This window comes from Octopus bimaculoides, chromosome 2 (genome assembly GCF_046866305.1).
Source record: "Octopus bimaculoides isolate indiv1 chromosome 2, ASM4686630v1, whole genome shotgun sequence".
Classification (NCBI taxonomy): Eukaryota; Metazoa; Mollusca; class Cephalopoda; order Octopoda; family Octopodidae; genus Octopus; species Octopus bimaculoides.
Genome location: NC_142929.1, coordinates 189,662,101 through 189,677,569, shown reverse-complemented (window position 1 = coordinate 189,677,569; position 15,469 = coordinate 189,662,101). Strand labels below are relative to the sequence as shown.

The 15,469-nt window shown below is 37.9% G+C and overlaps 2 long non-coding RNA genes across 4 annotated transcripts in view; both read left to right on the top strand.

Moving 5' to 3' along the window:
• The window catches only part of LOC149137316 (uncharacterized), a 7,168-nt gene extending 952 nt beyond the window's left edge, over positions 1 to 6,216 (top strand). The window contains exons 1-2 of the long non-coding RNA XR_016240856.1: positions 1 to 5,213; positions 5,360 to 6,216. The exon at positions 1 to 5,213 is cut by the window's left edge and continues 952 nt beyond it. This is a non-coding gene — a long non-coding RNA (uncharacterized LOC149137316). The remainder of the gene's footprint in view (positions 5,214 to 5,359) is intronic.
• LOC106872933 (uncharacterized) overlaps positions 1 to 15,469 on the top strand; it is a 241,084-nt gene that overhangs the window by 6,410 nt on the left and 219,205 nt on the right. The gene's annotated exons all lie outside the window — the stretch shown is intronic.

Sequence of the window (15,469 nt, the reverse complement as noted above, 5' to 3'; positions counted from 1 at the left end):
TCGTCAATTATAAATTGCTTTTTCAAACATTGATCTCGTTAAATCATGCTCATTGCTAACGCAAAATGTATCTTGAGAAAGGTTTAGTGAAGTCTAGATGTCATCTTTGGATATTGAAACCGTATCCCATCTCTCAATACAAAGAAGATAATGGGTTTATCTACCACAATGCTCCGCAACCTTTTTCCACTTGCGGCACACTTGTATTCTTTTCAAAATTCACCGGCACACCTGAACTAAAATTATAACTAAAAGCATAGGGACACCTAGCATCGTTCTGTGGCACACCAAGGTGCCGCGGCGTACCGGTTGCGGAGCACTGATCTACCACTGCATTATGTACATTAAATAAGAGATTCGATGGTTGTTTATTGTGACTGCTTATTGTTGTTGTTGCTGTTTAATCTCAGACCAACTCTAGTCGATTAGACTTGCGGGACGGAGATAGATAGATAGATAGATAGATAGATAGATAGATAGATAGATAGATAGATAGATAAATAGACAGACAGACAGACAGACAGACAGACAGATAGATAGATAGATAGATAGATAGATAGATAGATAGATAGATAGATTGACAGACAGACAGGCAGACAGACAGAGATAGATAGATAGATAGATAGAGAGAGAGAGAGAGAGAGAGAGAGAGAGAGATAAAGATAGATAGATAGATAGATAGATAGGTAGGTAGGTAGGTAGGTAGGTAGGTAGGTAGGTAGGTACAGACAGACAGTTCTTACCATACCTGTAAATATTCTGGAATAAGCCACAACCAGAGACAACAGATGATACATTCTCTTCTCACCTTTCTCGGTAAGACGATACAGTTTAATTTTATCAGACTAAGATCGACCTGTTAGATACATTGGGTCACATATTGTATCCTCATTGATCTGTGTCATCGAAAAGTAGTTTATGGATCCGCATCCATTGAATGGTTAATAGTATTGCTTACCTATTTCCTGTGACGTCTATTTGCCATACGACCAAAGGGAAAATCAATTAATCACCGTGTGTGTTTGAAATTGCTCATTAACATTGTTCAGTTAATTATCATCTTTAGCTTATTCTGCAGATCTGCATGTGAGGAATCTTTCTACAAACGCTGACTTCATCTTCATCAATCAAACTTGTTTAAGAATCCCAGACACTGCCATTAAGTTATTAAACGAGTCGTTTTTATCCTGTTTTCTGCACCATGACACACTTATCTCCCTTTTGATGGGGTTTCCAACAAAAGAGGAGATTAAGTCTCTTCGTGGATTTTATTTACGAAATCTCTGGACCAGAAACTATTTCCTCCTCAAGTACCACGAAACATGGTGTCATGCTGCCATTGTAATCAGATGGAACATCTGAATATAATGCCAACGCGGTTTTCTTATCTTGATTTCCGTTTCGTTGTCGTGGTCAGTTTAATAATTCTTATGTTCTATTCTTCCAGACCATTTTCTAACCTAGTAGGTTTGAAAAAAGCAGGAATCGATTGATTTTCTATCAATAACACATACTTTTCACCCCTGGTTTAACTAAATGTCAATCAGTCACCGAACAAGACTTCCTCCGTAGGATCATATTCACAGAAACTAATGGAAGTTCGCCATTGTTGCCTATAACTCATTGGGATTTAAAAAGAAAATAACCTGTTTATCGTTCCATTTAATGACGGATACAATCTAAGTTTCTGATCTCCAGACAGCAAATATTTTTCTTTTTGAAATATTTGTTTCACTGATATCAAGATGGACGACATAAACAGAAGAGAACATTCTGGATGTTTTCTCCTTGAAGACATATTAAAGCAGACATCACTTGTCGCCCTTTTTCTGTCTGTAAACATGATGTAAAGAAGAGGGAACACTGTTGTAGAGTTTATCTCAGTTTACGCAAACAAAACTTTTGCTCAACCAAAGGTTTTAAATATTTTAAAACCTGAAATGAATTTTTTTAAATCTGAAAATAAACAGCAAAAAGTGACCATTTAATCTGAATTACGCTTATTGTCTCTCTCTTTTATCGACATACGGCGTGGGCGTCACTGTGTGGTAAGAAGTTTGCTTCCCAACCACATGGCTCCGGGTTCAGTCCCACGGCATGGTACCTTGGGCAAGTGTCTTCTTCTATAGCCTCAGACCTATCAAGGCTTTGTGAGTGGAGCTGGTAGACGGAAACTGACAAAATTCCGTGCTGCATCTCATGTAAAAATATTCAGAATGAAAAATGACTTAATAATAATAATAATAATAATAATAATATTATTATTATTAATAATAATAATAATAATAATAATAATAATAATAATAATAAGAAGAAGAAGAAGAAGAAGAAGAAGAAGAAGAAGAAGAAGAAGAAGGGACTTTTGGGGGTTTGAATAATTCACCTCTGGAAACATGGGTATTTTGCTCAACATCGTTAAACAATGGTGTACCCTTATCAGACGGGTAGTCATGATGGGTATTTTGGGCTTCGTATATTTATCCCAGTGTCACTTTCATGGCATGCACTGCTCTCTCACTCAATAATAATAATAATAGTAATAATAATAATAATAATAATAATAATAATAATAATAATAACAATAACAATAACAATAATAATAAGCAGTAATGGCCGATGAAGTAGTACCAATAATTGTCGGAACCCTGGGAACAGTGAGCAAAAATCTCGAGAAGTACGTGGAACAAATAGGGGCCGCAATAAGGATGGAGCACTTGCAGAAAACAGCACTGCTTGGAACCGCTCGAATACTCCGGAAGGTGCTCGAAAAATACTGGTAGTGAACAGCTGACACCAGAATACATCTCCAGCGTTAGAAGCTGTGCAAAGACAATAATAATAACAAGCCTTTACTGCAATAATATCGCAGAGAATGGACAAACATCTGGAAGAAGACAACTTGCTTCCAGACGAGCAGAAGGGATGCTGCAGGGGCTCATACGGCTGTAAAGATCAGCCATTGATCAATAAAGCCATAACTGAAGACAGCCGCAGAAAGAAGAAGAGTCTAAGTATGGCCTGGATCAATTACTGAAAGGCTTTTGATAGTATTCCCTACACATGGATCCTAGAAACACTAGCCATGAACAAGGTAGTTCCAACAACCATAAAATGTATAAAACATTCCATGAATAAATGGCAGACTGTGCTACAGCTCCAGACAAAAGAGGGGCTCATAAAAACCAAAGCCCTCCCCATTAGCAGAGGAATATTCCAGGGAGACACGCTCTCTTCACTCCTTTTCTGTTTGGCACTGGACGCCTTTATTTGACATGCTAAACAGAACTGGATTTTGATACAACTGTTGCGGCAAAACAATCAGCCATCTCTTGTATATGGATGATTTAAAACTGTATGCTACAAATGATAAACAGCTGGAAACATTACTACAAACACTACATGGATTTACCAAAGAAATAAACATGAAAGTTGGCTTAGAAAACTGTGCCAAAGCAACCTTGAAAAGAGGAAAACTAGTTAAGAGAAGCAACATCACACTAGATAAAGCCAATGAAAGAAGAGAATTAGACCAAAGTCACACATACAAATACTTAGGAATCAATGAACCAGATACGATCCAACACACAAGTGAAAGAGAAAATAAAAAAAAGAATACTATAGACGAGTTAGATCAATACTGAAAACAGAGATCAAAGCGAAAAACAAGATAATAAGTATCAACACTTTAGCCGTCCCAGTTATAAGTTACAGTTACAATATTCTTAAGTGGACTCTAAACGAACTAATCAAAATAGACAGGAAAACAATAAAATCAATCACAGGATTTAGGATGCACCACCTAAAATCTGACATGGAAAGGTTATATATACAACGTATCGAAGGTGGTAGAAGCCTTATACAGCTAGAGAACTATTACAAAATAACAACGACAGGACTACAGAAATACCTACAAGGAAAACTAATACAGATAACCACAAAACACGAACGAAACAAAAACTGTTTTCAGTCTTTAAGGAAGCTGACAAATACAAACAAGAAATCAATCTACCTAACAAATACGAAGAAGAAGAAGAAACAACAAAAGCTATAAAACAAATGAAATCCAAACTAAAACTGGAACAGCAAAGAATCATGATAAAAATGATGGCAAGAAAAGCTCCTTCGTGGCAAATATGGGATTAAACTAAACGCAAAAGAATAGACAAAACAAAATCTCAACGACGGCTGAGAAGCAGAGACTGAAGGATTTTAATTACAGCACAAGATCAAATCCTTCCCACCAGAAATTACCAAAAACACGTAATGAAAAGAAACATAACAAGTAACTGCAGAATATGTGGCGATGGACAAGAAACGATAAATCATATTATCTCTGGCTGCCCAGTCCTGGCTAAGAAGGAATATATTCACAGACATGACAGAATAATTGCTCGGCTAGAGGTGGCGCTGCCATATTCCCGTTCGAAATATATAGTTTAGAAAGTGACAACTAGTCACTGATTTATAAATTAGAAAATTACTATTTTTAAAATCTCACAACGTGCTGATGAAGAGAAATAACCCAGAAATCGCGATACACAGATATTGTTTTGAACTGAGTGGGGGTGCTAGATTCCCTTGTTCGAAAATATAAGGACACAGATCGTGTCGTATAGCCAGCTGGAGATGATGTCTCCTGGGGCTAAATTACAGGAACATTCGTCCTAAACCAGGACTGCCATGTTAGGTTGGCAAACAAGCTTTATTCCAAAGTACTGTTGCTGAATATCTCACGTTGTGAGATTTTTAAAATAGTAATTTTCAAAAAAAAAAAAAAATAGTATCCACCAGACTAGGGATTCTAGGGAATTATTGAAGAATTGGGGGAGATCGGTTACAACAGAAGAAAGTTAATGACTGCGTTTATTGCTTTTTATAGTTGACCATTTGTTGGCTGACGTCATGCCGTAGATGACGTCACTGTCGATAAGCATGTCGGGAGACAAGAAGTGCAGTGGAAGAGAATACGGCAGCTTTGTTGTTCTGTAACAATTGTAAGAATTCTTTCTACTGAAGACAAATATTGAAAGTGTCACTGAAATAGAACCGAGAATAGTTAGGTATTTAGCACTTTGAAGAGTTGGTAATCGGTTCCAGATGCTTCTTAACGATTATCTCATTTCAATTGTGTCTCAGAGTTGCATCTAGATGCAAAGAAGACAGACAAAACTGCTATATTTTTAGAGCTAAATACTCGAGAGAAAAATATATAGGTTAATACACATATTATTATTATTATTGTTATCATTATTATTATTATTATTATTATTATTATTATTATTATTATTGATGTATAACCGTCACGGGCAAGCGAGTATGACCTGGTAATTTCTATCACATTTCCACTGATTGTCTTTAGGTGCTTCCATGGTCGCGAGCAGACACAGACACCTCTTTTTCCTTCTCATCCTTGACCCAGCTGAATATCGAGGATATAACCAGAGCTAGAATGGCACTCGTTTTCTGAATAAAATGACGCAACCGGAAGTAAAGTGGATTCGTCGAGGACACGACGAGCTGCCTGGTCAAAGAATCGAACCCACGACTCGTGATTGTGAGCCAAACACCTTAATCACTAGACCACGCGTCTTCACTCTTGATATTACTACATATACTAAGCCCAGCGAGCTGGCAAAATCGTTAGCGCGCCGGAGAAAATGCTTCGCGGTATTTCATCCGACTTAACATCAAAAGAAACGCCTCTAAATACTAAGCATTTTTTCTGAGTTCAAATACCACCGAGGTTGACTTTGTCTTTTATCTTTTCGGGGTCGATAAATTAAGTACCAGCTGAGCACTGGGGGTTTATGTTATCGATTCACCCCTTCTCTGAATTTGCTGGCCTTGTGCCAAAATGTGAAACTGATATTACTACATATACGAAATATCATTACTAAATATTTTTCTTTTAAATCAAATATATTCCTTTCTACTCTTGGTACAAGGTCTGAAATTTGTGGGGAGGGGCTAATCGATTACATCGACCCCCAGTGCGCAATTGCTACATATTTTATCGACCCCAAAAGTATGAAAGATAAAGTTAATCTCGGTAGCATTTGATCTCAGAACGTAAAGATGGATGAAATGCCACTAAGCATTTTGTGCGGCGTTCTAACGATTCTGCCATCTCACCACCTTGATCATCGAAATAAATAATACAGTCACACCTGTTTTCTTTTACAACAGAAAATGAACAAAACAGTTTGAAACATCGTATACTGGTGTAATTTCTCACGTTGAATACCGTTTACTTTCAACCTTTTTGACAAAATTTCGTATTTTGTAAGTTATTTCGTGTTAAAGTTGTCGTATTTGGGTAATTTCAACCAATCAACGACGTGTATTCATCTGAAGAAAGCTACTGCTGTTTGCGATAGTAATTGAAGTGCAACAACTTCCGGGTCATCTCTACTAAATGTCACCACTTTATTCTATTTTATTTTTGTTTACTGCCTGTGTTGCATATTACACACTTTGTTTTTTTGGGGGGGGGGGGGTGCCTACAGAAAGCCTTACAAGACACAACCAAGTAACACTATGGTCAAAAAATTCTAAAACTAGATTCTTCAATCCGACCAGTTTCGTCAAGGAAGTTCTATAATACTGATTCACCATTTCGTACCAGCAAATTTATCTATCAAAGACTATTACAGTTTGATGGAACCTTCCTTCAGTTCTTCAAAATATTCATTTACTCTTTTACTTGTTTCAGTCATTAAAATGCGGCCATGCTGGGGCACCGCTTTGAAGAATTTCTAGTCAAACGAATCGACCCTCAGTACTCGTGTTTTTTAAAGCATGGTGCCTATTCTATCGGTCTTTTTTGCCGAACTGCTAAGTTACGGGGACGTTAATATACCAACAAGTGGTGGTGGGGACAAAGACACACAAACAGACAGACAGACGACGGGTTTCTTTCAGTTTCCATCTACCAAATCCAATCACAAGGCTTTGGTCGACCCGAGGCTATAAGACACTTGCCCATGCAGTGGGACTGAAACCAGGACCATGTTGTTGGGAGGCAAGCTCCTTACCACACAGCCAAGCCTGCTCTTATATATCTCCTTTTCTCCAAAGTGGGTCATAAAAATCAAAATGCAATCAAATTTCATGGAAAATTTTTATTTAGAATTGATTTTCGTTTTGTTGTGGATAGAAAAGAAAAAATGCATTTTAATATTGGATAAAAGAATACAGACAAAAAAAGAAAGTAATTTTATGAAACCACTTTAGGCTACAACATAAACGATAAAATGTTTACAACAGAACAATACACTATCAATTTAACGAACTTTTTAAATATTACAGATTAATCTCGTTTGTCTTTTGATGGTGGTGGTGGTAAAGAAACATTGCAGTGCTGGAATCTAATGTGTGACTGTCACACGTAATTCTTCTAAGTTATATAATAATGTTGTACTAACATTTGCAGAAATCAATAAACGAGCAGCAGACAGCAGAGAAAGAGTTAATGTCTTCATGAACTGCGACTCGATTAGAGATCGATAGTATTGAAGCTGGTCATATGACATTTTCTTTTCAAGCTTCTAAAGTCATTTTAGAAGTGGGGGATGGATATATCTATTGTATTAATTTTTCCACACAGCGAAGTCTTTTCAGCATGATAGCTGATCCAACCTAATTTCTTGAACAAGGAGTATCGATAACCACAAAGCTTTTGTCAATGATTAAATTACTCTTGGATTAACCCACAACAATGTATTGTATCCTTTCTCTAAGGATGGCGCCGATAAAAATCTGTTCAGCTCTGTCCAACATCGTACATGAATGAATGTGTGCGTTTCTATGTCTGTTTGGATAGATGTTTATGTACAGGCTTCTCTCTATACAAATAGGCACAGACGCAGCTGTGTGGAAAGAAACTTGCTTCCCAAACGTGGCACCTTCGGCTAGTGTCTTCTACTATAGCCTCGAGCCGACCAAAGCCTTGTGACTGGATTTGGTAGACGGAAACGGAAAGAAACCTATCATATATGTATGCATATGTGTGCGTACGTGTGCATGTGTTTCTTTGTACCCCACCACCGCTTGACGACCAGTTTTGGTGTTTTTACGTCTCCGTAATCAAGCGGTTCGCCAAAAGCGGCCGATAGAAAAGTACTAGGTTTTAAAAAACTAAATACTGGGGTGGGGGTCGATTCATTCGACTAAAAATTCTCCAAGGCGGTGCCCCAGCATGGCCGCAGTCCAATGACTGAATAAAGCAGAAGGTAAAAGATAAAAGCTATTTTTTTACAACGGGGGACTTGTTTGCCGTGTTAGTATTGTGACATCGATTTCTTGCATCGATACAAACCTAAGAAAAAAAGTATGGACGCCACGAAGTGTCAAGAACTCGAAATCGTATCCGCCTCCGAAGAATGATTTTTTTTTTTTTCGTTTTTGGATTTGGTTTGCAAGATTCTTTATGTGAGTTCGTGTGTTGAAGCATATTCTGTTGTGTCTGGGGAGAGTCATTCTCTTTTGGTACCTTATAGTCAAAACTATTGAAAAGGTTGCAAGACGCAACGAAAATTTTAGAAAAATAAAGAAGAAATAAGTGGGAATTTTACCGGTGTGTGTGTTAAATTATAAGGCACCAAAAGAGAATGACTCTCCCCAGACACAACGGAAGATTCTTTTTTTTAACAACTCAGAAGTGTTCAGATTCATAGGAAAACGATAGAAACAAGAGTTTATTCGTTTATTTGCTTCAATCATTTGACTGCGGCCATTTCTTCACCCTAAAGAAAGAAAAAAAATGAAATTGGAAAAACGAAAAGAAAATAATGTAAATAATGTTATCTAAACTTCATCAAAAGTATTATCAGAGATAACGTCATCAGATTAAACTACAGTAGTAGGGAACTACCAAACCAAGAGCAATTAATAAAGCGCCATAGTTTTCCATTGACAGGCAGTGCAAAGACCAAAAGCGTTCCAGACGCAAATAAGTCATCTTTTTGTATATCTAAGATAACAAGTTCAACGTCTCCTTTTTTAGAGTCGCTGGGATATCATTTCAGGGACACTTAGTTGTTATTTCTAGCAAATCAAGCAACACTATTGAGGCTCCCTCCTAAACGTGTGTGGGTGTGCGCGCGCAAGCATGTTTGTGCAAATCTGTATCTGTGTGAGCGCGCGCACGTATGTATAACTTTTTATGAAAGCAATCCTTATATTTCATGCAAAACGAAATAAATATTTTTAGCATAAAACGGGACGGTTGGGAACGTTGAGAATATTAACAGAATTTTCTAGAATTCAAAACAATAAATGAACAATATTGGGGTTTGTTATAAAAAAAAACACGTGTTCTAGATTAAGTAGGGTTCGAGATAAACATCAACTCATGTTTCTGGAGTCGACATTCTCTGAAGAAACACTCTCTGTCTGTAGCGTCCAGCCGAAAATTAGGAACAACTTGCAAAAGGATGAATATGTAACTATTAATACACATCAAATATAACATCAAGAACTACGATGGCTTTTAAGAGAAACTGCTGAATAACGGTAAAGAGTTAGAGATTTTAAGGGGTCCCTATTTGCAAAATAATCTTTTAGTTCCGGCTTGGAAGACAATAACGGACTATTTTTTATCAGTGAAGCGAGGAACGTATTGTGTTTTTTGGAAGAAGAACACACACACCACACACACACACACACACACACACACACACACACACACACACACGTACATATATATATATATATACTAGTGTGCAGAATATTTTGGGATACTAAATGATAACCTACACCAAATCTACGCCACCATAAATATATATATAAATATATATATATATATATATATATATATATATATATATATATATATATATATATATATATATATATATATGCTGCCTACACATGTAATGTTTATTTCGCTCAAGAATCTAATGTTAAGTGAAGCCAGATCTCAGCTGGATACCATATATTCCAGCATTATAGTTGGCCAACAAGTTGAAAAAATAGGTTAAAGAAATACATTTGAATGACGTCCAATAAAAGAATTGATAACGCCATTGTAGATGTTCTTGGAGATAGATCGCTTTAGTCTATGGGTGGGTCTGTTGGATCGTCTGATGTGTGTAGGAAGGGATGGGTGACTGGCCATAGCTTTTTTCATTCCTTCTTTGGCAGAACATTGCCAAAGATACTGCAGAATGTTAGTGCTTTTGACGTTTAGGTAGAATTTTTACATTTTTTGGGAACATATGAGGTGGAGAGGGAAGAACTGGTCAAAAGGAATGCAGTTCTGAGAATGAAAGTCTGGTTAAATGACGAGACACCATCTTCAGCGATAATAGGAGCCATTTTTTTCTCAGTTCGAATTTAATATCATACAGACGCAGGCGTGGGTGTGTGATAAGTTTGCTTCTCAACCACAAGGTTCTGGGTTCAGTGCTACTGTGTGGCATCTTGGGCAGATGCCCTTCACGTTCGAAGCCTTGTGAGTGAATTTGGTAGGCGGAAAGTGAAACTGAAGGAAGCCCTTAGCGTGTGTGTGTGTGTGTGTGTGTGTGTGTGTGTGTGTGTGTGTGTGTGTGTGTGTGTGTGTGCGTGTGTGTTTGAGTGTTATGTGGTTAGGCCTCAACAAGTAGAATAGCACTCGATCAGCTAAGAGAGTAAAGATAATGTTATAATGAAACTCACAAGTCTTGTAAAATACAGCTACCCAGGGTTTCGTGGTCGAAACATTTATTTCGCCATTTTTCAGTACGTCATACCAAGAGAGGTAACTCTGTAAAGGAATGAACTATCGCATCATAAGTGAACAAATGTGTTGACAGATGGATGGGTGAATGAGCTTTGGGTGAATGAGCTTTGGGTGAATGAGCTTTGGGTGAATGAGCTTTGGGTGAATGAGCTTTGGGTGAATGAGCTTTGGGTGAATGAGCTTTGGGTGGATGAGTGATGGCTTTATGATTGGATAAATGAGCGAATGTGAAAAAGGACGAGTGAGAATGAGTGTTTGCGTGTAATAGCGATGGGTGACAGTGTAGGGGAGAGAATCATGAAAAGAAAATAACGCCTGATGTTGTGTATGTGTGTGTGTGTGTGTGTGTGTGTGTGTGTACAAGGGTTGGACAAAAATAATGGAAACACCTTAAAATTTCAAGCAAATTTATTTTAATATGGAGTAAGATCGCCTTTGGTAGTAATTACAGCTTGAATTCTACGAGGTATGGACTCGTAGAAAGTTTGAAAGGTTTCCAAAGGAATTTTTGTCCATTCTTCAGCTAAAACAGTCTCCACTTTTTGTAGTGATGATAGTGGAAGGATATCGACTCCTTGTTTTTTCTAAAATGCACCAAAAATGTTCAATAATATTGAGAACTGGGGACTGTGGTGGGCAGATAAGATATTCAACTTCACTTGAATGTTCCTTGAGCCATTCAGTAACAACTTTAGCTGTGTGAATTGGTGCGTTATCATCCTGAAAGATTGCGTTTCCCCCCGGAAACAATTCTGCAACCATAGGATAAATTTGATCAGCCATTGGGCTGGTGAATTTCCAAGATATAGTCCATCAGATCATCACAGATCCTCCTACATGTTTAACAGTTGGAAGAATGCAGTCTGGGTCAAATGCTTCTTTTGGCTGTCTCCACACGTATACTCGGCCGGTGGTCCGAGAAAATGACATTCTTCCATTGCTCTAGCGACTAATTCTGTAGGTTTTTACTCCACTCTAAACGCTTTGCAACGTTTGTTTTTGAAATTAGTGGTTTTCTGATCGCAGCCCTTCCGTGAAATCCGGCTTTGTGACTTCCCGGCGAATAGTTTTTGTGGAAACTGGTTTCTCAAGGTGGTCATTAAGCTCTGCAGTAATTCTGGGAGCTGTACTCTTGTGATCCTTTCTAACAATTCGCGTAAGAGTCCGACGGTCCCTATCTGAAAGTTTGGGTTTTCTTCCGGAGTTTTGTTTTGATGAGGAGGTCATTTCTTTCGAGACAGTGCTTCTTGATACACCAAACATTTCGGTTGTTTTCATTATGCTAGCACCTGCCATACGAGCACCAACAATTTGACCTCTTTGAAAGTCCGATAGGCCTGTCATTTTAATGAACTTTAATTACTTTTATCTGATGATATCTGAAAAGAAACAGCAATTTTGGCAAAACATATTAAGCAACACTAATAATAAATCAAAATACATAAAAATAAACAAGCATTTGACGGTTTTATAGATATTTCAAAATTATGATGCTATGATGCTAGGTGTTTCCATTATTGTGTCCAATCCCTGTATGTAAACATACATATGTGGACGAATATAAGGGTGTGCCTCTTAACAATTAAAAATGCGAGTTAAAGACAACAATGAATTTAAGAAATGCCAAGAAAAAATTGCTTTTTTTTGTTTTCTCTCAATTTTAATTTCTTTGAGTTCTGAAGACTTTGGAGTAAAATAATTCTAACGAAAATATTACCACCCTTACATTTTCTTTGAGTTTCTGTAGCTTAGTCATCTCTCGTGTGAGTGGAGCTTACCTAGTCATCTCTCAGGTGTATATAGTTTACCTAATCATCCTTCAGGTGTATGTAGCTTACTTAACCATCTTTCAGGTATCATGTCTCAGGTGAGTATAGCATACCTAGCCATCTCTAAGGTATGTTTTGCTTACCTTGTCATTTTTCGGGTGAGAGTAGTTTATCTATTCATCTCTCAGGTGTGTGTAACATACCTAGCCATCTCTCAGGTGTGTGTAGCATACCTAACCATCTCTCAGGTGTATATAGTGTATATAGCTCACTTTCTCCCAGGTGTATATAGCTACTGTTCTCACAGTACAGTCATACCTTACTGTACATTCATTGTTGCTTAGCCCTACGTCAAACCTGACTGAGCAGATCTATGATCAAAAGCGTTCCAGACACGACAATATAGTCTTTTTTAGTTTTTACTTTTCTTTTTTTTTCTTCAGGTATCGTGCATCTTAGAGTACATTATCCACTGTAGTCTTACACATCTTTTTTAAGAGTGTAGAATGTGATTTGAGTAAAACTCGACTGCTGTTTCTAACATGTCGAATACTGGGTCGATGGAATCGACAAACTCCCCGCACACTTACACACACACACACTTAGAAACTTCGACCCTTGGTTGGCAATCAATACTTATCTCAGTAGCCATCTTGTCTCTTTTAATAATCTTTTCTACTCTAGGCACGAGGCCCGAAATTTGGGGGGAGGGGCCAGTCGACCCCAGTACGCAACTGGTACTTAATTTATTAATCCCGAAAGGATGAAAGGCAAAGTCGACCTCGGCGGAATTTGAACTCAGAACGTAAAGACAGACGAAATACTGCTAAGCATTTCGCCCCGCATGCTAACGTTTCTGCCAGCTCGCCGCCCTCGCAAAATTGAATATTGAAAAAAAAAAAAAAAAAAAACCATTCGGCCAGATTTCGACATACGAGAGTTTAACACAATAGCAACGATATATATATATATATATATATATATATATATATATATATATATATATATATATATATATATATATATATATATATATATATATATATATATATTCGTTTTGCCAGATTCTTGATGTGAATTCGTGTTGAAGAAACAGATATTGTTGTATTTGGGGAGCAAATAAAAACACAAGCATTATATATTTGGTGTTCACTTACTTCAGCTTTATTTTATATTAATCGTATTTCGGTCAGGGTTCCATCGTCACACTTCTGTGACCTCATCAGTGGTCCTTTGCTTTCTTCTTTCTTTTTTGTGTCTCTCTCCTTCCTAATGATCTGCCATTTTGTATTCCTGTTGTATGTCTTTATTTGCGCATGCGTATATCCCTCCGTGTGTCTATGTTTAGTGAATGTGTGTGGGTAGGAATGTGTATGGTATCTGCATTATCAGTATCCCCTTCATTTGTTTTTATCTACTTTTTCATTTCTTTCTTTTTTATATTAATTTAGTTTAATTTGATTTATTTTATTTTGTTTATGTATTTAATTATTTAATTCCATTTATTCATCTGTCTATTGTATTAGTTTCGTATTATTATCAGTCTATGGGGATCTTATTCTGTCATAGGTTGTGGTGTGTTGGGGTGTGTGTGCTAGTGTTCCATTCCAGTTTCCTATTCAGGCTAGGTTTATCTTCTATTATCTGTGAAGCTTTCGTAATTTGTCTAAGCGTTGCGTCCGTTCTATGTGTGGACAAGGTTTTAACTTCTTTGTTATTGAGTGAGCCCCCGTATTCCCGCTCGGCGTGCTGGTATAGAACCGATGAGCTCTTCTCTTCCTTAAGTTCTCTCCAGTGCTCATTTACCCGCTCTCCTATGCTCTGTGCTGTCTCCCCTTCGTACGTTGTTGTCTTGTTTCTGCACCGTCCTCTGTACATCTTATACTATAGACTACCTCTTAAGAGGTAGACCCCCTACAATTACATCTATGACTAGGAAGACCACTATAGAGAGATGGAGCGGATGGACCGGAGCCATACGGACCCCCGAAAACCAATATCAAGTAAAGAAAATGATCGCACATGCACTAGGAGCTAGTATAAGAGTTACCCTAAAAGGCCACACGTTTAAGTTTATCAACAAAATATACGCCCAGGATGAGGAGGCGGCCATCGGGGTTAGCATCGCCGGTGATGTAGCCAACCTTTTCATGGTATGGTGGGACAGGAGGCTTAAAGAACGCCTGGCACAGAACTCCATACTCATGAACATGTGCTCTCACTATGTCGATGATATCAACGTAGTGGTAAAGGCACCCCCTCAAGAGAGTACTCTTGAAATAGAAAAAGAAACTAATACTATGGAGAGCATCCAGCAAATAGCTAACTCTATCCATCACAGTATTAAGGTCACGATAGACTACCCTACGAAACACCCTAACCATAGACTACCAGTACTAGATACAGAACTCCGACTGGAAACTATTAATAATAAAACCCAAATCCTTCATTCACACTATGCCAAATCTATGACCTCCAAATACCTGATCCACCGGAACTCAGCTATCGTGGACAATGCCAAATTCAATATATTGACGGCAGACCTCATTAGAGTAATGAGAAATGTGTCCCGCGTGTGCGACCTTACAGAGTTAAAGACACACATACAACACTTCGTTCACCCCATGCAGTTCTCAGGGCACAGCCATAGAGAATAATGCCTTGTGAGTGAATTTGGTGGACGGAAACTGTGTGGAAGCCCATTGTGCATGTGAGGGAAGTATGTGTCTTTGTGTTTTTGTGCTTGATAATCGATGTTGGCTTCTTTACGCTTCCGTGAATTAGCGGTTTGGCAAAAGACACCGATAGAATAAGAACCAATTTTTTTTTTTTTTAATTAGCACTGGGGTTGATTTCTTCGACTGAAACCTTTCGAGAATGTGCCCCAGCATGGTCGCAGTTCCAAATATAAAAACACAATGTGTGTGTGTGTGTGTGTGTGTGTGTGTGTGTGTGTGTGTGTGTCTGCGCGCGTCACGCT